This window comes from Amborella trichopoda, chromosome 13 (genome assembly GCF_054954075.1).
Source record: "Amborella trichopoda isolate Santa Cruz 75 chromosome 13, AtrichopodaSantaCruz75HAP2 v2.0, whole genome shotgun sequence".
Lineage (NCBI taxonomy): Eukaryota > Viridiplantae > Streptophyta > Magnoliopsida > Amborellales > Amborellaceae > Amborella > Amborella trichopoda.
The window spans coordinates 17,755,888-17,781,410 of NC_142348.1; the positions used below are offsets into that span (position 1 = coordinate 17,755,888).

Below are 25,523 nucleotides of genomic sequence, written 5' to 3' on the forward strand. Positions count from 1 at the left end.
TAATTTATGAAAAAATTAAATTTTTTTAATCTTATAATATGAAAGTGCTTGTTAAACGAACTTTGAAGTTGATAGTGTTACTTTATTAGAGACGTTATGATTTAGGAATAATTGGATGGGTTTTCTAATATCAGGGATGTTTTTTTTTACGCTTTTATGTAATTTATTATGCTGATTTTCCAAAATAGTAAGACCCACTATTTTGTTGAAGCTTATTTTCTTTTTATACGAAAGGTTCTACGTATTTTCTCTCTATACAATTTGGGGTTTGTTCATAAATTCTAATGTTTATAGATAGACCTTCCTTTCTAGTTGAAGCGCAAAGTAATTATCTGTAATTTGCAGTCAAAATCAAATTGCAGAATACGTAATTCTGCTATAAGATGCTCTCTGGTGTAAACTTTATCCCTCGAGATTATCTCCACAATGTGAGTTTTTTTTTTTATCCATTTTGTGTAGAGTCCTTTTCTTTCTGATACTATTTTTCTTTTTCTCGGTTATGGTGGTTTTTATACGTGTGGTTTATTGAGAACCTGTAAAAAAAAATTGAATCTCATGTTCTTAGGTTCAAGAGAAGCGTGATTTGGATTCTTCTCCAAAAGCAAGAAACAAAGCCAGAAAAGAAGAGAAAAAGCAGAGAATGAAGAAGAAGAAATCTCACCATGACAGCTCAAGTGATGAAGAGAGGTTGAGGAAGAGATCAAGAAGGAAAAGCCACGTTATTCATCAGAGGAGTCTTTATCGTCTCTCTCTGAAAGTGATGGAAAGAGCTCTAGTTATGAGAGAGAAAATAATTATAAGAAAAGTAGAAAAGGTTCTGAGGCTAGAGAAGGTGCATATGCATCTGGTGTGTTCTCTCGCTACTGTTCTTTTTTTGGAATTATTTACTATCTTGTAATACCATGAATCTAATACAACAAAGTTATTGTTGTTGTATAGATGATAGCAGGGAAATTTTCTCTCTAGAAGACATGGGGATTGCCAGAAAAGAAATGGGAGTAGAATGGATGTTGAGACCTGCTCAAAAACCAGATTTGAGACCACCCACTAAAGCTGATAGTCCTCCTGATGAACCTCTGATGAACCTGACATTGATGAGGTAAATGAATACACTTATAATATATAAGACAAGTATGGAAATAGAGATACTTCAGGATTTAATTGCAGCCATGTTTAGTAATAGTTCTCAGGATCTCACACTAGTATATATGTCCTTTTCAACAATTTTGGATAGCTGTGCGCAAGATATATGTTGGTACTTAGATAAACCACGCAATCCTATAGCAAATTTATGTGTCTTTTGAATCTACATCTTCTCAAAGCTACCACCTTCCAAACAATTTATATTGTTTTATTATAAAGATTCCAATAATCAATTGATTTCTTGTCATGAATTTTACATCGTCGTTTATTACATAATGTTTAATACTTATTTGCATGGCCATCCCAATGAATCTCTCTTATGTTATAATTTTGTCATGACATCTTTTGAAAAGTTGTGCTATTACTTCAAAGACCTTAATCCTTTCAGGTTTTTCACTTATATATCTTCTAAAGAATTCTTTTTTTTTTTTTTGGGTAAATCAGTGGGGGTCAGGGCCCCTATCTGTTTTAATTAACAAATATAAGAAAATATTGGGGATACATCAATATACATCCTAGCATAGGGGATTTGAATTACATTGTAAGGAAGCAGTAAAGTTAAAAAATCTAGTGGGCAGGCTCTCCACATGGTGGCTTCTGACAAGGTGCCGTCTTTCTTAGATAGAGAGTCTGTGACCATGTTCGACTCTCGATAGGCATGTAAGATATTCCATTCATAGCCAGAGGATGATAGTTTGTAGAGACAATTGGTGGCAAGGTTATGTAGTCTCCATGGGACCTTAAATCTGCCACTCATTGTCTCTACTAGAATATGGGAGTCGCTCTAAATGAATAGAGGGAAGCAGTGTAGTTGAATGACCAAGTTGACCTATTTGTAGTGCTTTAAACTGTGCAATGTTGTTGGAAGAAGTATTGAGTGGTTTAGCAAAGGCGGCAATAAAGCTCCTTGTGTCATTTCTGAGTATTCGCCTTTACCTGCAGCACCAGGATTTTGAAAGGAGGCCCTGTCGGTGTTTAATTTGAAGGAACCATAAGGGGGGAAGGACCACGAAATGTACTGTGCTTCCGGGATTTTGCAAGCGCCATGGGATCTTGATAATATGTGCATATGATTATTTGGACTGGTGGAATGACCAAGATTTAGCAATGGCAAGGTCTTTAACAAATAGAATGATATGGGCGAGTAGAGAATTGCCTTTGAGCACTTCTCTTTGGAAATCTGCCTATTGCATCTAGTGAAGAGGGCAAGCATTATGTAGTCCAGTTGATTTAACGAGAATTTTATCCACTTTCCAAACATGACTGGAACAAACTGTTTTGGGGGCCATTAGTTTACCGCATCTCCAGAGAACCTGTACAAAACACATTGTGTTAATATATGGTTGGCATTTTCGACTTCCCGAAGACAAAGGGCATCTAGAGACCAAGGTGAACCCTTTAGACTAGAGGTAGGTCATAGTAGGGAGGCTCTGGTGTAGAGACAACCAAGAGAACCACTTGGACCTTGTGTGAGAATAGGAGGACCATAGGGCTTTGAGAATGGGTTATGTGTTCCTCTTGCATCTTATTTGTTCCCAGGTGCTCTTAACAGTAAAGTGACTATTTGGGAGAATGGATCCAAACCAAAAAATCTTCCTCAGGTTTCATAAAGGATTATTTTCCTCCTAGGCACATACAAGAGGGCTTGAGAAGGGATGAGGCAGGACTCACCTAGATGGGGTAGTCAGCAACCTTATGTTTTGTGAACCTGCCTAGATCTCGATGAATATCCTTTCAGAAATCCATGGGTTGGCCTAAAAATCCCCTGAGGCACCATTGCTTATAATCCATCTCACATTGTACCGCTGCTTATTGATACTCGTCGTAATGCCTTTCTACGAGTAAGAAGATGCTTTAATTTTAGCATACCCATTAGACGAATTCTAGAAATATCTGTATTCCTCAAAAAAAACTTCTAAAAATATCTTTGCTTAAAGAAGGGAGCTAAAAAAGAGGAGGGATTCATAAATTTTTCTCTAGGCCAATGTCATCATCCTGGTCATGTTATAGTCGGCAATAAGATGGATCCCCAAACCTCCTTCCTTGTGTTTGAGGCTAACAGTATTCCGTTAACCAGGTGGAACCCCTTTTGTTTTGATAAGGTCGCCCATAGGAACTTGTGGTACAATCTCCCAATCATGTGACAATTTCTAATTGGAAGTGGAAAGGATAGAATCCAGTAGATGGAAGATGCGTTGAGGACGAACTTGAGCAATTGGAGGTGGCCAACAAATGAGAGGAATAGGGCCTACTATTAACCAATTTTTTAAACGATTTTGGCAATGAGACTATGGCAAAGAGAATGCTTTAGAGAGCCTTGAAATAAAGTTAAACCTATTTCAGCTGAAGGGCCCCTTCACCGAATTTGAGGCTGTCTCAAATCCTAGATTTCAAGCTGTTATTCCCCCCAAAGAATAGAATTTTGCTTTTGGCAACATTCAGCTGATGACTATGGAATTGCAGAAGGATTCTATAATGACTTTCACAGTTTGGCAGATTGGGTGGAAGCCTCACAAGAGACTAAGGCATCATCTGCATATAGCAAATGAGGGACGCCATAATCACAACTCTAGGGGAAGGCTTTTGGTAGAAATCCATTGGACGTTGCTTCTGCTAGTCGCCGACTAAGGAAATCCATGACCAGAAGAAAAAGGTATGACGATAGAGGGTCACCCTAACCTAGACGTCTATTCCCCTTGAAAGAGCCTTTGGGGGACTTGTTATGAAGCACGAAAAGCAAGGAGTAGAAATACAGTGACGAGCCCAGGGCACAAAAACTTGAGGAAAGTCCAAAGCCTATAACCTGTCAAGAATAAACCTCTAAGATACCTAGTTGTAGGCGCCACTGAGATCAAGCTGTAGACACATCTTAGGTTTGGCCGCATACTGGTGACATAAAGAGAGAATTTCATTGGCCATGAGGATATTGTCTGAAATTATTTTGCCTTTGAGGACTGCTGCCTGGCAAAGATGAATGAGATTATTCAAGAAATTTTGTAGTCTATTAGCAATAATATTGCTCAAAATTTTATAGAGAACGTCTTTAAAAATCTAAAGGTGAAGAAGACTATTTGTGACAGGTTTGAGTCAGACGGCCTTTACTACTTGGATCATAGCCTAATTAGTGCTGCTTTTCACTCTACTAGTTCTCCTTTCTTTGTCATTGTCAGCTTGTTCATCCTTCTTTCAAGAAATTGAAGTTGCTAGTCCATTATTGGGTGTTTGTGTCTACTTCAAAGTGTGAAGCAAGCTAGTTAATTGGGAAAGCATCATAGGTTGTCATTTCGTCCTATAGATGACAAATGAAGACTTGTTCCATTTATAGTCGTTCATATATATGGGGTCCAAGTAGAATACAAAGTTCGTCTTGTCAAAGGTATTTTCTAACTTTTGTAGACGATTGTTCACTAAGGACATGGTTCAATTTAGAAAAAGAGAGAAGAGAGATTTTCCCCATTTTTAAATTTATCACAAAGAGTTCCAAACTCAAATGCAATAAGAGTGTGTGTATTTTACGTTCTGATAATGCTAAAGAGTTTCCTTATAGAGAATTTCAAAATTATTTTGCTCAAAGTGGGATTGTGCACCAAACTTCTTGTGCACATACTCCTCAACAGAATGGGGCTGCTAAAAGGAAAAATCAATAATTGAAGTAATTATTGGCTCATTAATATGCATGTTCCCAAGGTTTATTAGGGAGATGCCTTGCTAACGACATGCTATTTAAATAATCGTAAGCTCTCTTCAGTCTTGAATAGAAAAACACCACACTTGGTTCTCTTTTCTGATGCTCCACTGTTTGTTGTTTCTCCTCGAGTGTTTGGGTGTATTTACTTTTGTTCATAGGTTAGGTACTGTAAATGATTAGCTAGATTGTGGGGCTGTCAAGTGTGTCTTTCTCGGGTATTCACGCTTCCAGAAAGGTTATCGTTGTTATCATCCTAGTTTACGAAAGAAATTTGTTTGTATTGATGTTGGTTTTTCAAAAAATAGTCCTTAAGAGTCGTGTGCTTGATAAAAATATTTGTTATCCTGCTTCTAAAGAAGTCTTAGTCATTGCCTTCTATAATTCCTCTTCCGATTCTTGTTGATACTTATTCTTTACCCTAGTTACCTGAATACTCTGAATATAGTACATCTAGACGTCATTATCTTTCTCAGGAGCAGCCCATAAAGGTTTACAAAAGAGAAAAATATAGGGTGAACATCACCAACCAACTCAGCCAGCCATTCAATCATCATCTTCGTCTACTGATCCACTTTCTTCTTGTGATGAGATGTACCTATTGCCATACCTTTATGGTATCAAATCTTGTACTTAACATCCAGTTGAACATTACAAATTTTTGTCCCTCATATTAAAGTTTTGTTTTAGCCTTTTCATTTTTTTTGTTCCTAAGATTTATCAAGAAATCCTTACTCATACTGGGTGGAAGAGAGCAATGAAAGAGGAGATGGATGCATTCCATTCAAATGATACATGTGTTACCAACTGGAAAAAGGGCTGCTTGGTGTCGATGGTTTTATGCAGTCAAATATCAACCTAATGGTACTGTAGAAAGATTAAAAGTCAGATTGGCAGCCAAAGGATACACACAAATATTTGGCATTGACTATTGCTAAACTTAGTTCAGTTCGAGCTGCCATAAGGATGGCCGTTGTGGCAATTTGCTGTCGAGAATGATTTTCTCCACGATGATATACAAGAAGAGGTGTACATGAAGCAACCACCTGGTTTGTTGCTAAGGGGGAGTCAAATAAAGTGTGCATAAAGCTATTTATGACCTGAAATAGTCCCAACATGCATGATTTGAAAACTTTAATGAAATTATTATAGCATAAGGATTTTGGCACAATCATGTAGATGATTTAGTGTTTATTTAGAAATAAGACTCCAGGATAATTGTTTTAGTCATCTATTTTGATGATATTGTGGTTACTGGCAATAATTTAGAAGGAATCAATCATTTGAAGAGACATATAAAACATTACCTTCAGATGAAGGATTTAGATCAACTAAGGTATTTTCTAGCAGCTATATCAAAGAATGGTATTATTGTCTCAAAGAAAATATGATTTGTCAACAAAAACTAGAATATTGGGTGCAAGACTAATGGATATGCCTATGGATTCAAATACAAAATATAACCTGATCAAGGCGAGTTGTTTGAGAATCCAAGAAAGTACAGTAGACTGGTAGGTACGCTGATTTATCTTACCATTATGACGCCTGATATTGCTTTGGCAGTAAGTGTTGTGAGTCAATTTATGCTTGCATCGAGGATTCCTCGCTGGGAATTTGTTCTTATGAATTTTTTGGTATCCGAAGGAGCCCTAGGTTGAGGTTTGATTTACAAGCGAAATAATCATTTGACCATTGAAAGATACATAGACGTTGTTTGGGTAGGTTCACCATCTGATAGGCGGTCTATCACAGGTTATTTTGCATTTATTGGTGGAAACTTGGTAACATGGAGAAGCAAAAAACAAAATGTTGTAGCTAGATCTAGTACCCATGCTGAATATAGAGAAATGTCACATATTTCATGTGAATTGATTTGGTTGAAAACAAAGATGCAGGAGATGGGGTTTACTATTGCTATCTTGAGAAGATGTATTGCAATAATAAAGCTGCCACTTATATAACCAATAATAAAGTTGCCACTTATATAGCCAGTAATCCAGTGTTTCATGAAAGGGACAAGCGCATTGAAGTAGACTGTCCTTTTATTCGAGAGAAAATTGCCTGTATGTGTAATCTAAGGATCAGTTTGTAGACATCTTCACCAAAGGCCTCGATCGTAATATGTTCCAGACAATTTGTTCCAAACTGCGCATGGGTGACATTTATGTTCGAGCTTGATGGGGAGTGTTGAAAGTTCTTTTACATAAGCTTTAGGATCTAAGTGTCCTTTCATATATATGGGGTCCAACTAGAGTACAAAGTTCGTCTTGTCATAGGTATTTTCTTAATTTTGTGGACGATTGTTCACTAAGGACATGGTTCAATTTAGAAAAAGAGAGATGAGAGATTTTCTCCATTTTTAAATTTATCACAAAGAGTTCCAAACTCAATTTAATAAGAGTGTGTGTATTTTACGTTCTGATAATGCTAAAGAGTTTCTTTATAGAGAATTTCAAAATTATTTTGTTAAAAGTGGGATTTTGCACCAAACGTCTTGTGCACATACTCCTCAACAAAATGGGGTTGCTAAAAGGAAAAATCAATAATTGAAGTAACCCATTCTTGGCTCATTAATGTGCATGTTTCCAAGGTTTATTAGGGAGATACCTTGCTAACGACATGCTATTTATTTAATCGTATGCTCTCTTCAGTCTTCAATAGAAAAACACCACACTTGGTTCTCTTTCTTGATGCTCCACTGTTTGTTGTTCCTCCTCGAGTGTTTGGATGTATTTACTTTTGTTCATAGGTTAGGTACTGTAAATGATTAGCTAGATTGTGGGGTTGTCAAGTGTGTCTTTCTCGGGGTATTCACGCTTCCAGAAAGGTTATCGTTGTTATCATCCTGGTTTACGAAAGAAATTTGTTTGTATTGATGTTGGTTTTTCAACAAATAGTCCTTATTTTTCAGAAGAGAGTCGTGTGCTTGATACAAATATTTGTTATCCTGCTTCTAAAGAAGTCTCAGTCATTGCCTTCTATAATTCCTCTTCCTATTCTTGTTGATACTTATTCTTTACCCTAGTTATCTGAATCAACTGAATCTAGTACATCTAGACATCATTATCTTTCTCAGAAGCTGCCCATAAAGGTTTACACAACAGAAAAATATAGGGTGAACATCACCAACCAACTCAGCTAGCCATTCAATCATCATCTTCGTCTACTGATCCACTTTCTTCTTGTGATGAGATGTACCTATTGCCATACCTTTATGTTATCAAATCTTGTACTTAACATCTAGTTGCACATTACAAATTTTTGTCCATCAAATTAAAGTTTTGTTTTCTATTTTGTTTCTAAGATTTATCAAGAAGTCCTTACTCATACTGGGTGGAAGAGAGTAATAAAAGAGGAGATGGATGCATTCCATTCAAATGATACATGGGTTACCAACTGGAAAAAGGGCTGTTGGGTGTCGATGGGTTTATGCCATCAAATATCAACTTAATGGTACTGTAGAAAGATTAAAAGTCAGATTGACAGCCAAAGGATACACACAAATATTTGGCATTGACTATTGCTAAACTTAGTTCAATTCGAGCTGCCAAAAGGATGGTCGTTGTGGCAATTTGCTGTCAAGAATGACTTTCTCCACGATGATATACAAGAAGAGGTGTACATGAAGCAACCACCTGGTTTGTTGCTAAGGGGGAGTCAAATAAAGTGTGCATAAAGCCATTTATGGCATGAAATAGTCCCAACATGCATGATTTGAAAAATTCAATGAAATTATTATAGCATATGGATTTTGGCACAATCATGTAGATGATTTAGTGTTTATTTAGAAATAGGACTCCAAGATAATTGTTTTAGTCATCTATTTTGATGATATTGTTGTTACTGGCAATAATCTAGAAGGAATAAATCTTTTGAAGAGACATATAAAATATTACCTTCAGATGAAGGATTTAGATCGACTAAGGTATTTTCTCGCATTTGAAGTTGCCATATCAAAGAATGGTATTAGTTTGTCTCAAAGAAAAATTGATTTGTCGACAAAAACTAGAATATTGGGTGCAAGACTATTGGATATGCCTATGGATTCAAATACATAATATTACATGATCAAGGCGAGTTGTTTGAGGATCCAAGAAAGTACAGAAGACTAGTAGGTACGCTGATATATCTTACCACTATGACGCCTGATATTGCTTTGGCAGTAAGTGTTGTGAGTCAATTTATGCATGCACTGAGGATTCCCCGCTGGGAATTTGTTCTTATGAATTTTTGGTATCCGAAGGAGCCCTAGGTCGAGGTTTGATTTACATGCGAAATAATCATTTGACCATTGAAAGTTACGTAGACGCTGTTTGGGTAGGTTCACCATCTGATAGGCGGTCTGTCACAGGTTATGTTACATTTATTGGTGGAAACTTGGTAACGTGGAAAAGCAAAAAACAAAATGTTGTAGCTAGATCTAGTACCCATGCTGAATATAGAGAAATGTCACATATTTCATGTGAATTGATTTGGTTGAAAACAAGATGCAGGAGATGTATCTTGTGAAGATGTATTGCAATAATAAAGCTGCCACTTATATAACCAATTACAAATTTGCCACTTCTGTAGCCAGTATTCCAGTGTTTCATGAAAGGGACAAGCACATTGAAGTAGACTGTCATTTTATCCAAGAGAAAATTGCGAGTATGTGTAATCTAAGGATCAGTTCGTAGACATCTTCGCCAAAGGCCTCTGTCGTAATATGTTCCAGACAATTCGTTCCAAACTGCACATGGGTGACATTTATGTTCGAGCTTGAGAAGGAGTGTTAAAAGTCCTTTTATCTAAGCTCTAGAAATTAAGTGTCCTTTCATATTTGGTATGGACAGTTTTGCCTTTTTAATATCTTTTTATAATATTTTAGTGGTTTAAGAAGTGGGTGAGGGGTTCAACCTCACTTTGCTTTCTTCTCTCTCACACGTCTCTCATATCTGTCTCTCTTCACTCTACGGTTTCTCATCTCTCTCAACTCTCTCTCTTCTTTTTCTCTTTTCTCTTTCTAGATTCTCTGACACATTCAACGACTTACTTCTTCTTAAGACTTCTTGTATGACTTCAACTCTATTTTTTTCATGGTTTTACAAATGATTCAATTTGTCTTTCGTTAATGGACTTCTAGTCAACTGTCCTACCCGAGAACTTGGATGGATGACTTGGGGAAATTATCTTATAACATAAATGGATTTATGTTGTATTTGATCAGAACATTGTATAGATTGTATTTGTTGGTAATATTTTTTTTGCAATAGACTCTGAAGAATGATCAATCAAAAGATTGTGGGATGAAATCTTATGTTCTATATCTCAGTTCTACCACCATTTATCCCATGAATAGTTGATATTCTCTTTTCTTATCAATTAGCATTACTTATGTCAGAAGACTCCTTTTCTTGAGAAAGTTGGTTTGTCGTCCTCAGTTTTTTTTTTTGTTTTAACTCACAGCCGCTAACTATTTCTCTTGTTTATTCATAGATTAAGAAACCAAACCCAAAGGAACTAAACCCGAACCTCAAGGATAATGGCTCTGGCTATCCAGATGAATCCAATATGAATACAAAGAATGAAAGTCTTCTTCGACCTTCTCTTGTAGTTGGTGATGGGGGTGCAAGTTGGCGTCTAAAAGCCTTGAAATGTGCACAAGAGCAAGCTGATCGTGAAGAACGCAAACTTGATGCGGTAATGAATTGTACTTCTTGAGAAAGATAGGGTGTTACATTTTTTGAGGCATGCATAAGAGACATAATTAGAGAATTTTAAAATATCATATTTTCATTATTATTATTTTTTATTTTTTCCCAGGTCATTGAAGAGCGCTGGGGTTCTGCAGGTCAAATGGCTGTATCATTGGCTTCTACCAAAGCTGCTCCTGCTCATGCTCATCTACATGCAATCAAGGATAGTAAAAGGGGACTAATAAATTCTGGTGAAAAAGTTGCAGGTGATGAAAGAGAAGAGAGTAGGGATTATTTGAGGGATGTTTCTTCTTACCATCCCAAAATGAAAGCACCCAAATTTGATGATTCTTTGTCATGGAGAAAGAGGAAGGGACCAAATAGGTCCATTGAAGATACAAAGCTCGTCTAGGCAGTGGCTTCTAGTGTTAATAAGTATGCCAATGATCGTAGTTGCTTGGCTCAAATTAATCAACGCCTGAGCAAGGATATTGATGGTGGTGCCAGCCCGTCTCGTAGACTAGACAAGGCAAATGAAACCAGTGAACCTGGAATGGTTTCTAGCAAGCATGAAGGTGTTAATAGTGAATCTTTGGTTAGTAATCAAGTATTAAGTGCAAACCAGTTGGCTGCTAAGCTATTACAATTATGCATGAATGGGAACCATGAAGAGGCAGAAAGGCTTTTGGTATGATATACTTGTCACTTTATCGGCTACTTTTTTATCCCGTCTACTTTTTATTGGATGGTTTTAAAGTTATGTTTGGCACACTCGTATGATTTTATAGATGTGCACATGTCTATGTTTGCATGTACCTTGACGACTATCTGTATACTATCCTTTTTAAGCAACTATATGTAACCTGAGAATCTGTTCTCTGTATTTTGCTTCAGAAAGAATCAGAGTCCACAAGTACCACATCGAATCAAGAACACAAAGCTTTCATACAGGGTAATGCCACCAGGTAAATACGCTGACATTTTAAATCTTCTTTGTTTTGCATCAGAAATGTTGAATTCTTCTTATGATCAATTTTTATTAGTCATGGTTTTCTCTAAGTATGAGACAAGTACTGTACAATTTTTTTTTGGTAAGACATTATACACAGTCTCTGCTCAATTGTCCTGACACACTTTTATAGACATAGATCTGGGGACTTTTATGCTCGAAAGAAAGGGAGGAGGATGTCGACATGCATCTAGCCAAGAGAATAGTTCAGAATAAACAGTACACGACTTATGGACAGGCAGATGATGAGTATGATTTTGATGAAGCACCAAGAAAGAAGCAAAAGAAAAAAGGAAAAGCTCCATTAGAGCAAAAATTAACTGAGAAACCCGGTTTCCAGAAGCGATTAGTGACTCAACAAGAGCGATGCCACTTTTGCTTTGAGAATCCTAATAGACCAAAACATCTTGTCATATCCATTGCTAATTTCACATACTTGATGCTACCACAATGGCAACCCGTTGTTCAAGGACATTGTTGCATTTTACCATTGCAGTTAAATTGGTCATTTCTATCTCTCAGGGAATGTGCACCATAAAGCCATTATCTTATGGGTATTTATCTTTGTTCATGGAATGCTGAATATTTTTGGAGAGATTGGGACCCATCACTAGATTATACCTTGTTCTGGTGGGTTACACTGTCACCATCACTATCCATCACTTCATTGGATGAAGATGACCCTATGGACAACGGTTTCCATAGTCGATAGATTATAGCATACTTTCTCGTTCTCCTATTTATTTCCTTTCATAGGACTCGTGTGGATATATGACTTTCTTGATTTTTTATTGATAGTGTTGCCATCCTCTTTGACAGCTTGAAGTTCCATATGACTTAGTTGTGAAAGCACCAATTGTTTAATGTTATGATTTCATTTGCAGCATGAAGGATTGACTCGAAACCTTGATGATGATGCTTGGAACAAAATCCGTAACTTCAAAAAATGTCTTGTTAGAATGTTTGCTGAACAAGAAAAGGATGTGATTTTTATCGGGACTGCGATGGGCTTGTCACAACAGCGTCATCACTGCTTGGTTGAAATGCATACCTATACCACGTCATATTGCACCTGAAGCCCCATGTATTTTAAACAGGTTGGTTTCCTTTTTCTTGCCATCTTTTTTTTTTTTTTTTTTTTTTTTTGAAATGTTGGTTGTTATTTTTGTTGCTACACCAAAAAATTACAACGTAAAGTCAGCCTACATACAGGCCTCTGTAAATGCATGTACAACTTAGCCATACATAAACCAAAGGTTTCTTCTTTCTTTCTTGTAAGTTAGTTTCAATGCTTAAGAGTCTAGTGGTGCTAAGAGCTTGTCTTTCTCACTTTTGATGATCATGACATTGCCTGCAATTTTGTTGCTAATCCTGGTCATGTAAGTGTTAGGTCACTTAGGTATGATATTGGAGAACTTAAGTGATGTTTTTCTGGGACTAAGAATCATCTTGGATTTCAAAGAGGCTGAGGATGGTCTTGGAATCTTGGGCACCTATTTTTCTGGTCCTTTTATAGCTGAAGGGGGACTCTTTTACTATGTTATATCTGTCAGTCTCTTGGACAATGGAAGAGAGCAGATAATAATAGAGGGTTCTAGTGATTGTTGGAGAAGATTTGTTGGCTATGGGATATGCATTCTAACAAATTTGCACAAACTTGTTAGTTCTTGAACGCTGTCTTATGTATATCATGCATTCTTCATGTTTTGCTTGACGATAGAACTTACATGTAAAAGTTCAGGTCACTAAATTGATAGCCTGATTTTATAGCTAAACCCTTCCATTTCTCAATCTCTTCAGTGGACTTAGATTAGTTTTAAATAAGGGTAAGCTAAGTGGCTCTTGCCGAACTTACAATCCGTGATCACACTTTCAAAGTTCCACTCTTTCATTTTGTGTTTTTTTGTTTTTTGAAATGGTAATGTTTGGGATATTCTTTCATATTTCTTGATTCCAGGACTTTAAAATCACTTGATGAACTATTTTATGATTGAAATTAGCTTAAAATTAATGTGATTTTGCAGGCAATTGATGAAGCCGAAGAAGAGTGGAGCCAACACAATGCGAAGAAACTTATAGACATGAGTGTGAAAGGGTTGCATGGTTCTATCCCAAAATATTTCCCCTATTTCCATGTGGATTTGGTTTGCAAAGGGGTTTTGTGCATGTCATTGATGATGAAAAGCAATTCAAGAGAAACATGGGCTTGAATGTCGTTCGAGGCATGCTTGAGCTCCCAGAGGAAGACATGTATAGGCGTAGGCAGCATGACTCAGTTGAGACCCAAAGACAAGCAGTTTCAAGGTTTGCTCGAGAGTGGAAACATGTTTCAAGGTTTGCTCGAGAGTGGAAACATTTTGATTGTACTAGAGCATTGGAGGAATAGAGAAGAGGTATGTTGGTAATTTATGTTTTCCGTGGGTTTACCTGTTTGATTAGTCTGAATATAATATAAGAAATGATCCAATGTCTCGTATTGTTAGAGAAAGCGATGGGTCTTTGTTAAGTTTATAGAGAGTGATGAAATATTGAAAGTTTTATAAACTTGTAGGAAGTGAGGGATTTTGCTGCCCTCTGTTAATAGTTATTATGGCTGCTATAACCTTTTGGGATTGCGGCGATGTCAATTTCAGGCATTTTTTGTTTCGAAAACTATTGCAAAATATGATTGTTTTGGTTTTGGTGTTGTTTTGAATTTTAACTTCTGCGAACGGTAAATTTGTCATCTCTTCTGATTTACATGATTGTCCCATTAGGAGAGACAGTGGTGCCATTTCATTTCTGAAAACTTCTTGGTATTACTCTGTGGGTGGGAATGAGTTTGATTATTTCTTAACGTCTGAATAGCTTGACTTTCACAGTTTATGCTAGCCCAACTGCTTTATATTGAAAGCAGTTGGCTAGCGATTGTCGTATGTCAACTCTATCATTGTTTGCATCATAAAGCACCTTTGTTTTTAATGGCTATGCGTGCACATGTGAGTTTGTCTTTGTGTGTGTGTGTGCGAGAGAGAGAGATAGAGAGAGTTTCCACACTGGTGACTTGAACGGTATTTGATTTTGTAATGCATTTGGGTTTCTAAGAAGGAAAACGTTATATAAGGATGCAACCTTATTATGTAGAACTACGGATGCACCTAAAAAATCTATCGAAAAAGGTAGTTTTAATGTTGAAATACCCTTTGATTGATCATCTCGACATCGAGATGTATGACCATGAAAAATAAAAATATTTTAAGTCTCAGAAATAGTGCATTTTACAATATATTATTAACACCGTCCATTTTCAAGATTTTCATATGTTTATAGATCTACTTGATTTTAACCATTTTGAAATTTAAAATTTTATAATTAGATATAAAAATAGATTTTCAGATAATCCTAAGAACATTTTACATCAAAAGTATAGACCATGATAAAATTTAAAGGAGCACCTTACCTTTATAGCTACGGATGCATCCGTATGCCAATTGCACCCTTCTAAGAATGAGTGGGTTTCACTTATTGCTTTCTTCTCCTTTAGCAGACTTCCCAACTTGCTTGCTTCCTTCCACCCCATTCTCTCCACACTGGTACAGGGAAAACCAATATCAAGAAATCAGTACAAACTGTGTATTATATGAAAATCCCAAATGTGGAAGTGGCCTTGTTTATGGATTGCAGAGGACGAGCAACATTGGGTCTGCAGGCTCTTGAATTTATGATCCACACAATGTGTATTATTGTGGCCTAATTCTTTTCTTTCTTTTTGTTTGGCATAAGTTTTGTAGATTTATTCTCTGCTATTAATTTAATTTTATTGCTGGTTTTGGGAAAGCTATTGAATTGCTCCCTAAAATTTGAAGATGAAGTTACAGTTATTAATTTACGATCACAGTTAGCAATGTGTAACATCAGTGTAATAGTATATCCAAAAACCGGTATTATAAAAGAAAGTGGCAAGGTAATATGCTAGTGAAACACGCTTGAGTAGGTTGGATTTGACCAGAGCAAACAGAGTTGATAAAATAAGTGCAGATATGTTTATTTGTGCATTGTGTACAAGGGGGAGGCTAGTCAGTCCAGTTTTATTAAAACATTGGGTTTAAGGTGCACCTAAAAAACCCACTAGAAAAGGTTCTTTCTATCCTGGAAAACCCTCAAATTGATTATCATGACCCGGAGATTCATAGACATGAAAAAAAGAGGAGATTTCTGCTCCTAAAAGTAATTCTTTCAATACATTATCTAGATTGTCCATGTTTAATATTTTCAAGTGTTCAATATCTCCTTGATTATCACTATTTATAAAATTTTAGATTAGATGATTGGGGGCAACAATAGTCTTTATATCATCGCAAGGCTTGGCAGCTTGGAAACTAGCATAGTTTTGAGGTGCACCGACACTTCATGCAAAGTTGGGATCTTATGCAACCGTTGTATCATACTATGATGAAACGGTGAGTTGGCCAAATTTTAGCCATTGGATTCTTGAGCAATCCAACGGGTGAGATTAAGACCTACTTTATAATAGGATTTGAAAACCTCAAAATCTATCCTATCTCCCGCTCTTCTCTCCTCACTGCTACCTCTCTCTCGTCATCTCCCACCTCGCTCTCTCTACCAGCATGCTCTCCTCTCCCTTCACTCCCCTCATTTCTCCTCCTCTCGTCATCTCCTCTTGTCCCTCTCTCGTCTATCTTTCTGTCCCCATCATCTCCTCTGATCCTCTTTCTCTCTTCTTTCCTCTCCAAGCTTTCTCTCTCTTCTTTCTTCACTCATTTTCTTCCTCCATCTCTCTCATTGTTCCCAAAAAAGCTCAAAGCATTGGTCCCCTTAGAGAGAGAGAGTTTTAGAGAGAGAGAGAGGGACTCAAGGGTGTTTTCTCTTCTAATTTACAACTGTAAAAGCAGCTCTGGTTTTTAAGGGGAATCGTGGATTTTGCTGCATTTTTATGCGGCTGATCTTTGTTTTTTTTCTTTTTGGCCTTGGTCTTCTTATCTTTAGAAGCAGAAGGAGAGGACTCAATGTGGTTTGTGATAGGTTCTGATCTTGATGGAATTTAACTCTGTTTTTTCTCTTTTTGGTAGGTTTTTGTTATCTTCTGCTTGAATATCAGTAAAAGTTTCATGCGCTAGGGTTTGTTTAAAGATCTCTTTGTTTTCGTTTCTTATTTGATCGTTTATGTGGTTTTATTTAGTAAAATATCATATCACGTATGGAATTTTCTTTTTCTTCTTTATGGTAATTTGATTGTTTCTTGCTAGAGAAATTTGTTCAATCTTTTCTTAATGAGTCCTTTTATTTATTTTGATTATGTATAGATGAATCCAATGTCTGATTTCTACTTAATTTTGGGGTTTCATGCACAATTCTCTTAATGTCTTTTGAAAATTTTGGAGTTTCTTATTCATTTTTTGGTAATTGTGTGCCTAACGATCATTCCTCTTAATTTTTTAGAAGTGTGATTTTTTACTGTTTATTGAATGCTTTTGGGGTGTTTTCTTTTGAAGAATGAGTGTAATGGCATGCAACTATTAAGGGGTATTTGTTTTATGTCATGGCTTAGAGATTTCCAAGAATTTATACAATGTTCTTGGTGAGTTTAGCCTAAAAATATTGCTGCAATGGAATTCAACTGTTATTTTTTAGCGATTTTTCAAAAATATCTTGAGAAATTGGTAGTTCCTGCTAAGTTTTATTTTGGATCCTTTAATGCATTTATTGGATATTTGTAAAAATTTTGAAGAATTTTTTTTATGGTGTGTACAGGAAGTTTCTTTGTTTTATTTTCTCCCATAATTGTGAAACTCCTAATTTTTTTAAGTTCCCCATTATTTTCTTGGAAATTTTTTTATTGGTAAGAGATTTCTTTTTGAATGTGGTGCATATAGTAGGATTCTATGAAGTTACATAGAGCTTAAGATCTCATTATGGAAAGATTGGTTCACCCAACAGAAAGACATCTATTTTTGGTCGTGGTAAGTAGTGAGTGAACTCCACAAGATTGTAATATCCAGACTAGAAAAAGAGCTACAACAAGTGGGGTACCTGGTTTTTGGTGTTAGGATTTGCTAGAGAGAGAGAAATGTACCTGGTTTTTTTGTTAGAATTTGCTATAGAGAGAGAGGCACCTGTTTTTGGGTTAGGATTTGCTAGAGACAAAGAAAGAGAGGTACCTGGTTTCTTGGGCTGGGATTTGGTTTCCTTTAGTTCATGGTTCATGGTGCTTGTGCTTTATACTTTGGATGTTATGGTGCTTGCGATGGACTAGTTTTCTGCATAAAGATTTTCACATTTTCCTTCACTTTGATATTTTTTTGAAAGCCATGTCAAGTTGATGTTCTCTTAAAACTTATTATCTCTCTTTGCAACCTCTAATCTTATATGTGTTCGAAAAATTTAAAAACTGCAAAGTCCTCATAGGAATGATGTTTCCTACACCTGTTATTATTGCATATATATTGTCATGAATATTGACAAGATCAGAGTCATGCCCTCACCAATGATGTTGTCAGTTATAGTGAGATGAATTCTCCGGACATTACTCCTATTGTAGGTGAGGATGAGTATACAGTTGAAGATTTGGTGGAAGCTTCTCTTTATGTCAATGATGATGCTAGAATGATGGAAAATTCTATGGTAAAAGTTGTAACTGAATCTAATGAAAATTTGAAGTTTGAACCATTTGAAGGAATGAAATTTGAATATCAAGAATCTGCGAAGGAGTTCTATAATGATTATGCTAGGCGGGTAGGTTTTTGTATGCGTGCCAGTACCCTTTATTATAAGTATTATGGAATTGCAAATGCTAGAAGATTTGTTTGTTCAAAACAAGGATTTCGAGAGAAGAAATATATGGACAATGAAAATAGAGTTAAAAGACCATGTGCAAACTTGAGAAGGGTGTAAGGCAATGATGATGGTGAAGAAAATTGATAGTGGAGAATGGGTCATTAGGAAGTTTGTGAAAGATCACAACCATTTGCTCGTGAAGCCTGGAGAAGTTCAATATCTACGATCACATAAGAAGATGACCAACATGGCACAACATATTATAGACACATACACCAGTGTCGGATTACGTTTGTGCCTTATAATATCCGTGCTTAGCCGAGAAGCGGGTGGAAGTGACAATCTTGTATTCACTGATCGTCATTGTCGAAATCACATTGCTAAAAGTCGGCAAAAGAGATTTGAAAAAGGAGATATTCAACTTGTCCTTGAATACTTTAGAAATATGCAATTTGAGAATCCAACATTTTTCTATGCGATGCAATTAGATGAGAATGGACATTTGACTAGAATATTTTGGACCGATGATAGATCAAGGATAAATTATCAATTTTTTGGAGATGTTGTTGTGTTTGACACAACGTATTTGACAAACAAGTATTGAATGCCTTTCGCGCCATTTACAAGAGTAAACCACCATCATTAATCTGTGTTATTTGGTTGTGCTTTATTAGTTGAAGAAGTGACGAGTCATTTGTTTGACTATTTAAGACATGGCTTCAAGCATTGTCTGGCCATCATCCAACTTCAATAATCACTGATCAAGATCTTTCCATGGGAGCAGCCATCAAACGAGTGTTTCCAAATACTCGCCATCGCCTTTGTTTATGACACATTTTGAAGAAAGTACCAGAGAAGTTGTCTCATGTATATGCAGAACATGGAAAAAGTTTTAGTGATGAATTTCACAAATGCATCCATAACTTTGAGACAATACAGGAGTTTGAATCACGTTGGCAAAAAATCATTGATCGCTAAAATTTAAGAGACAAAAAAATGGTTAATCAGAATGTATGGCATTCGTGAGCAATGGCTTTCGGCATTCATGCGCAACACCTTTTTTGCACAGATGTCTACAACCCGACGGAGTGTGAGTATGAATTCATTTTTTGATGGCTATGCAAATACAAAAAGCCCTCTAAAAAATTTGTTGAGAATTATGCACTTGCTTTAGATAGTCGGTGTAGAAAGGAGAGAGATGAGAACTTTGAAATAGTTCACAAACATCGGGTTCCGAAGACTTATTTTCCATAGAAAAAGAAGCAGCATGCATTTATACCAAAACAATGTTTGACAAATTCCAAGAGGAATTATGTCGCAGTATTGAGTATGTTGTGGTAGAGTCAGAGAATGATAGGGAAATCATTGTATTTAAAGTCTTAAAATATGATGAAGAGAAAATGATCTTCATTGTTACATTAAATGTACTTGAAATCAAAGCAACTTGTAGTTACCAATTGTTTGAGTTTGCTGGATTACTTTGTAGATACATTTTAGGTGTTCTCAGAATGAAAAATATTTTTAAAATCTCACCTTGTTACATCTTGAAGCGATGGACAAAAAATGCCAAGGAAGGGTGTGCAATAGATGAACATGGTCATACAATGCAAGTTGATTTGCATGAATCCTTGACTGTGCACTACAATGAATTGTGTAGAAGGGCGATAAACTTTACAGAGAATGGAGCTATGTATAAAGAAACATTTCAGAAAACAATGCGTGTTCTTGATGAGGGCTTGAAGAGAGTTGCAATTATCAAAGAAAATATTGATAAAATACGTCGACAAAACATCAAAAAAATTTCCTAAGTTTTGCAATTAAATGTCAATGTAAGTGAAGATGTGAATTTAATAAACAATAAGAGAGTGCTTGACCCCCTACCAGTGAAGATGAATGGGAAGCCTCCTAAGCATCAGTTGAAATCCTTCTTGGAGAATACATAAAAAAATGATAGGAAATGTACTATGTGTAAAGGTAGCGGTCATGATAAGAGGACTTCCCCAACTTTGAGCAGTATTCTGAATACTGAAGAATGCAAATCAAAAGGTTCTTAAATTGACCCCTGTTTTAAATCCGTCATTTTCAATTGTTAATGAAAATGATTAGCATTTTGTTTGTAACAGATTCAGGTGACAATCATGCTCCTCATGTTTGAAGAGTATTGGAGAAGTTGCATTAGAAATTACCTGTAATTAAGATTTACTGCATTATTAACTATTCTTGTAAATTGGTTTTGTGATCTCAAGAGTAAAATCCATTTGCATGTTGCAGGAAGTTGTTCTTTTGGTGATATCTTAGTCTCATGAAAGTCTTCTTGTCAAGAAGAACTCAGGGATCTTTCATGGCACCACTTGTTATCAGGAAATTGCTCTTTTGATGGAACTTGATCTCTCATTAGCACTACTTTTTCTAAAGAATACTACATCAAGCACTATTTTTTTTGTACATGTTGCCCTTTCTAAGGGAACTTTATTTTATATAGAATGTTGCCTCAATTTGTATATGTGGCATTTTTTCATGGGGCCGCCAACAAATGTAATTTTGGACTAAATAGAATACAATCTAAGGTTTATTGCATTGAATAGTTTCCATATAGTTGGTGGTAACCCTTTTGTAAGTCACTTAATCAATAGATGAGAAGCTTGTCATTTACTTTGAGTTGTCACTCAATACAGTAAGATGATTTGTGATCAATTAAATTTATGATAAGATCTCTCTCTCTCTCCATGTTGTGTAGAGCATCATCCTATTTTATGTCTAGAACAATCTTCTCTCTCTCTCTCTATTCATGTTGTGCAAAGCATCATCATGTTTTATGTCTAGAACAAACACCCTAATTTCTTCAAACCATTAGCGAAATTTGATTTTCTTTATATTGAATTGTATTTAATATAACCCCCTATATAATGAAATATGGTTTGTCACATGTAGGAACCACACAATGAATTTACACGTCATGAAATAGCAAATTTATTTTAATCAAAGCCACAAAGTACACAGTTAGAGAGAGAGAGTGGTTCATTACAGAGGCAATGTGAAATTGAAACTTGGATTGTCACATGTAGGGACCACACAATTGCATGAATGAAATTCAAGTTGTAAAGAACAGAATAATCTAAATGAAAATATATTGATAAGAAACTTCTTTACAATGAAGTATTGAAACATAATTTAGGTTGATTGCTGCTAATTTGGATGAAATACAAGAAAATAAAAGGAAAATTGTTTAGTCATTTCTCTCAAATGTTGCAAATGTAGATTTTTAACACCTGCTTCCTAGAATCCTCCAAGAGAGAAGCTTGTGTGCATGTGCCTTATTTCCTTTTCAACACATGCTTTCTAGAAACCCTTTACAAAGCCTTGTTCTAATATTGACAAAATTCTTTAAGGGACTTGCTTGATGGATTGGTTTGGAAGAGAACTAACCCGCTCATGATTGTCACATGCGACCAAAAAGTTGATATCATCATGAAATAACACTTGATAGCTTTTCTTCGGTTTCATCTTGATAACTTCCACAATATGCTGATACAAGTATTTGGTATTTTTTCTTTGCTTTGAGTTTCTTCTCTACTACCATGCCTGGACCAGTCTTTTTTTTTTTACATAAATGGTTGTTGAAACTTCAAAATCTGAAATTTTGGGATAGAGATGTTTAACGACAAATATCAGTAGAAAATACCATTAAGATCATGAATCATAGTGTGGACATTCCTCATCAACTGTTAGAAAAATCTCTCTTTCTCTCTCACACACACACTCAAATAACCATAGCACTACTTCTTAACAACCAGAAGGCTAGTCAAGCACTACTTAAGCATTACTCATTAACAAAATCTCTCTCTCTCTCTCTCTCTCACTCACTCACATGGGCATCTTTAAGTAATAACCAAACTATTCATTAACAACCAGAAGACTAGTGAAGTACTACTCATTAACAAAATCTTTGTCTCTTTCTCTCTCTCTCACTCTCACTCTCACAGGGGCATATTTGGAAGTGATTAGAAGACTTCATATTTAAAAGAAAACCAGCAAATAAATAGCTTTGAAATAAACAATGAAACCAACAACCAAAAGACCATCGATGCTTGCTTATTACATTCATTTCATTTCTTTAAAATGGCTCATAAGAATGTGAGGCATACAAGCACATGTGCAAAAAAAAAATTATGAAAAAGTAAACAAAAACAGTATGTTAAACACTGTTGTGTATTTATCAGCATATGACCAATTTTGACGCTTGAAATATATCAAAGCTGATTCAAAAAATCAATATTGATGTTGATTCACTAGCCATAATTTGGCCACATTTATGAATACCATAAAGATTCTTCTTAAGAGTAAGGCTGAGGCCCATTTAGGTGCTTGTTTTCTCGAGGTTTCAGCTTAAAGCCGAATTTCCGAACTTGCTGTAGCCTGGGCTTTCTTTGGTTTTTACAGACAGATTACCCTAAGGGTTATCAACTTCCAGCCATGAGTTTTCTACTTCTACATTTTTCTCGAGCTTGCAGTTTACCAGAGATTATCTAGAAAAACGGCTTTCTCAGTAACTTTGGCTTGCCTCATTGTCAACATCTCTTTCACATATAAAGGTCTCTGCTTAAACTTTTTATATCAAAATGTACCAGCCAAAATTTCAATTACTGATTTGATCAAATTAGGCATTTTCCTGGAGGCTTAATCCTAAAATGTCAGCCCAAATGATATTCTTTTTTTTGTATGTATAGGGAAGTGATTTCATGCAACTGTCTTATAGTAAAGTTTATATAAGGATGCTACCTTATAATGTAGAACTACGGATGCTCCTAAAAAATCCATCGGAAAATGTAGTTTTAACGATAAAAAAACCCTTTGATTGATCATCTTGACATCGAGATGTATGATCATGAAAAATAGAAAGATTTTGAATCTCAGAAATAATGCATTTTACAACATATTATCTATCCCGTCCATTTTCAAGATTTTCTTATGTTTACAGATCTACTTGATTTTAACCATTTTTAAAATTTCAAATTTTATAATTAGATATAAAAATATATTTTGAGATAATCCTAAGAACATTTTACATCAAAATTATATACCATGATAAAATTTGAAGGTACACCTTATCTCTGTGGATGCATCCGTATGCCAACTGCACCCTATAAAGAAACATACATTCCAAAACCATGTTAGAAGCACTTGTTTAAGCCTAAGTTTTGAACATAGACTCAGTTCACTATGAAGAAGAATTCTCAAAAAATAAAAAAGCATAATAAAAATTGATTTGTTTAGCCCAATAGACATGTGCCATTCATTTGATGCATTGATTAGATTTAGTCATTAGATGGATTCTTTCTTTATCCCAATTTTTGAAGATGATCTTATGGAAATTGGATAAACAATTTTAAGAAATAAAAAAATGAGTTTTAGTTCAGCAGTACCGCTGTGAAACTAGAGAAGGCTATAATAGTGCATCACTTGAATGGATATGTCATGGGGGTATTATGTCCAAAGCCTGATTGCATCGTGGAAGATCAAGTAAGGGAGTGTTAAATACCTCAAAGACAGTGACATCACTGAGTGCCTCCAAGCCCAGAAGAAGCATCTACATGATATCGAGCTTAAAGATTTATGTTCCCCGATTGCTACTTTGAGCTTAAAACATGATTTTCCTCATTTGCTACCTTGAGCTTAAAACTCGTTTTTCCAGTTTCTAATTTGAGCTTCAAGATCGATTTTACCATATTGCTACTCTGTGCTTAATGCAGGTTTTTTCCGAATTGGTAGCTTGAGCTAAAATCTTGTTATCACAAATTAGACATTGAGCTCAATGCTCTTACTTTGATTATCTAAATTTTTCAAAGGACATAAACCAACAGATTCAACCACTATGTTATCAAAAAATCTCAACTACAAGAAAAAGGAGCCACTTATTATGCATAGCATTGAGAGGATTGGTCGTTAGGCACACAATTACCAAAAAATGAACGAGAAACTCCAAAAATTTCAAAAGACATTAAGAGAATTGTGCATGAAACCCCAAAATTAAGTAGAACTCAGACATTCAATTTATCTATATTGAATCAAAATAAATAAAAGGACTCATCAAGAAAAGATGGAACAAATTTCTCTAGCAAGAAACAATCAGATTACCAAAAAGAAGAACGAGAAAATCCCATAATTAGCAACACATCCGCAAATCAGCTTTTCTTTTACGTGATATGATATATTACTAAATAAAACCATAGAAACCATCAAAAGAGAAACATATACAAAGAGATCTTTAAACAAACCCTAACGCATGAACCTTTTATTGATATTCAAGCAGAAGAAAACAAAAACCTACCAAAAAGAGAAAAAGAAGACCTACATTCTATTAAGATCAGAACCTATCACAAACCACATTGAGACCTCTCCTTATGTTTCTAAAGATCAGAAGACCAGGGCCTAAAAGAAAAAACCAGAGATCAGACGCACAAAAATACAATAAAATCCACCATTGCCCTGAAATACCAGAACTGCTTTTACAGTTGCAAATTAGAAGAAAAAACACCCTTGAGTCCCTCTCTCTCTCTCTTTCTCTCTAAAGGGATCAATGCTTTGAGCTTTTTTGGGAGCAATGAGAGAGATGGAGGAAGAAAATGAGTGAGGAAAGAAGAGAGCCTGGAGAGGGAAGAAGCGAGAGCTTGGAGAGGGAAGAAGAGAGAAAGAAAGGATCATGCGAGATGATGGGGAGAGGAAGATAGACAAGAGAGGGACATAACGAGAAGACGAGATGAGGAGAGGGAGAGGAGTGAAGGGAGAGTGAGAGAGGTGGGAGATAATGAGAAGATAGAACAAATTTTGGGGTTCTCAAAGAGCAATAATTTTATGCGACAGTTGTACAGTAATATAATGCAAAAATCCTAAAAACGCATGTTATGGCCATTTGTTTGATCCGGAAATATACACTATTTTTTTTCTTCTAATGAACAATCATAAAAACAGAAAAATTTAAAAACACAATCTAGAAAGCATTTTTTTAGCCCAATTAACATAGGTCGTTCATTTTGGTGAGATGCTTAGATCTAGGCCTTAGAAGGATTTTTTCATTTCTAATTTTTTTGGATGGCTTTATTATCATTAGATAAACAATGTTGAAAAAGAAAACAATGATTTTGCTTTTATAAAGGCTAAGATCTTGAAATTTACCAAATGCATGGTCTAGATTCATTTTTGGAGGGGACTCATTTTAACCATATCTAGGGTTCAAATT

General features: G+C 35.6%; 2 pseudogenes across 1 annotated transcript; both read left to right on the forward strand.

Annotated features, from left to right (window-relative positions):
- The first annotated feature begins 971 nt into the window (after positions 1–971).
- LOC18433881 (uncharacterized) lies at positions 972–20,938 on the forward strand (annotated as a pseudogene). The gene is made up of 11 exons (XR_016048175.1): positions 972–1,099; positions 8,992–9,208; positions 9,322–9,441; positions 10,304–10,507; positions 10,631–11,191; positions 11,398–11,468; positions 11,646–11,705; positions 12,387–12,609; positions 13,537–13,816; positions 13,847–13,905; positions 20,558–20,938. The product of XR_016048175.1 is annotated as an uncharacterized LOC18433881 (transcript).
- On the forward strand, positions 18,278–20,190 carry LOC148779059 (protein FAR1-RELATED SEQUENCE 5-like; annotated as a pseudogene).
- Positions 20,939–25,523: the final 4,585 nt, after the last annotated feature.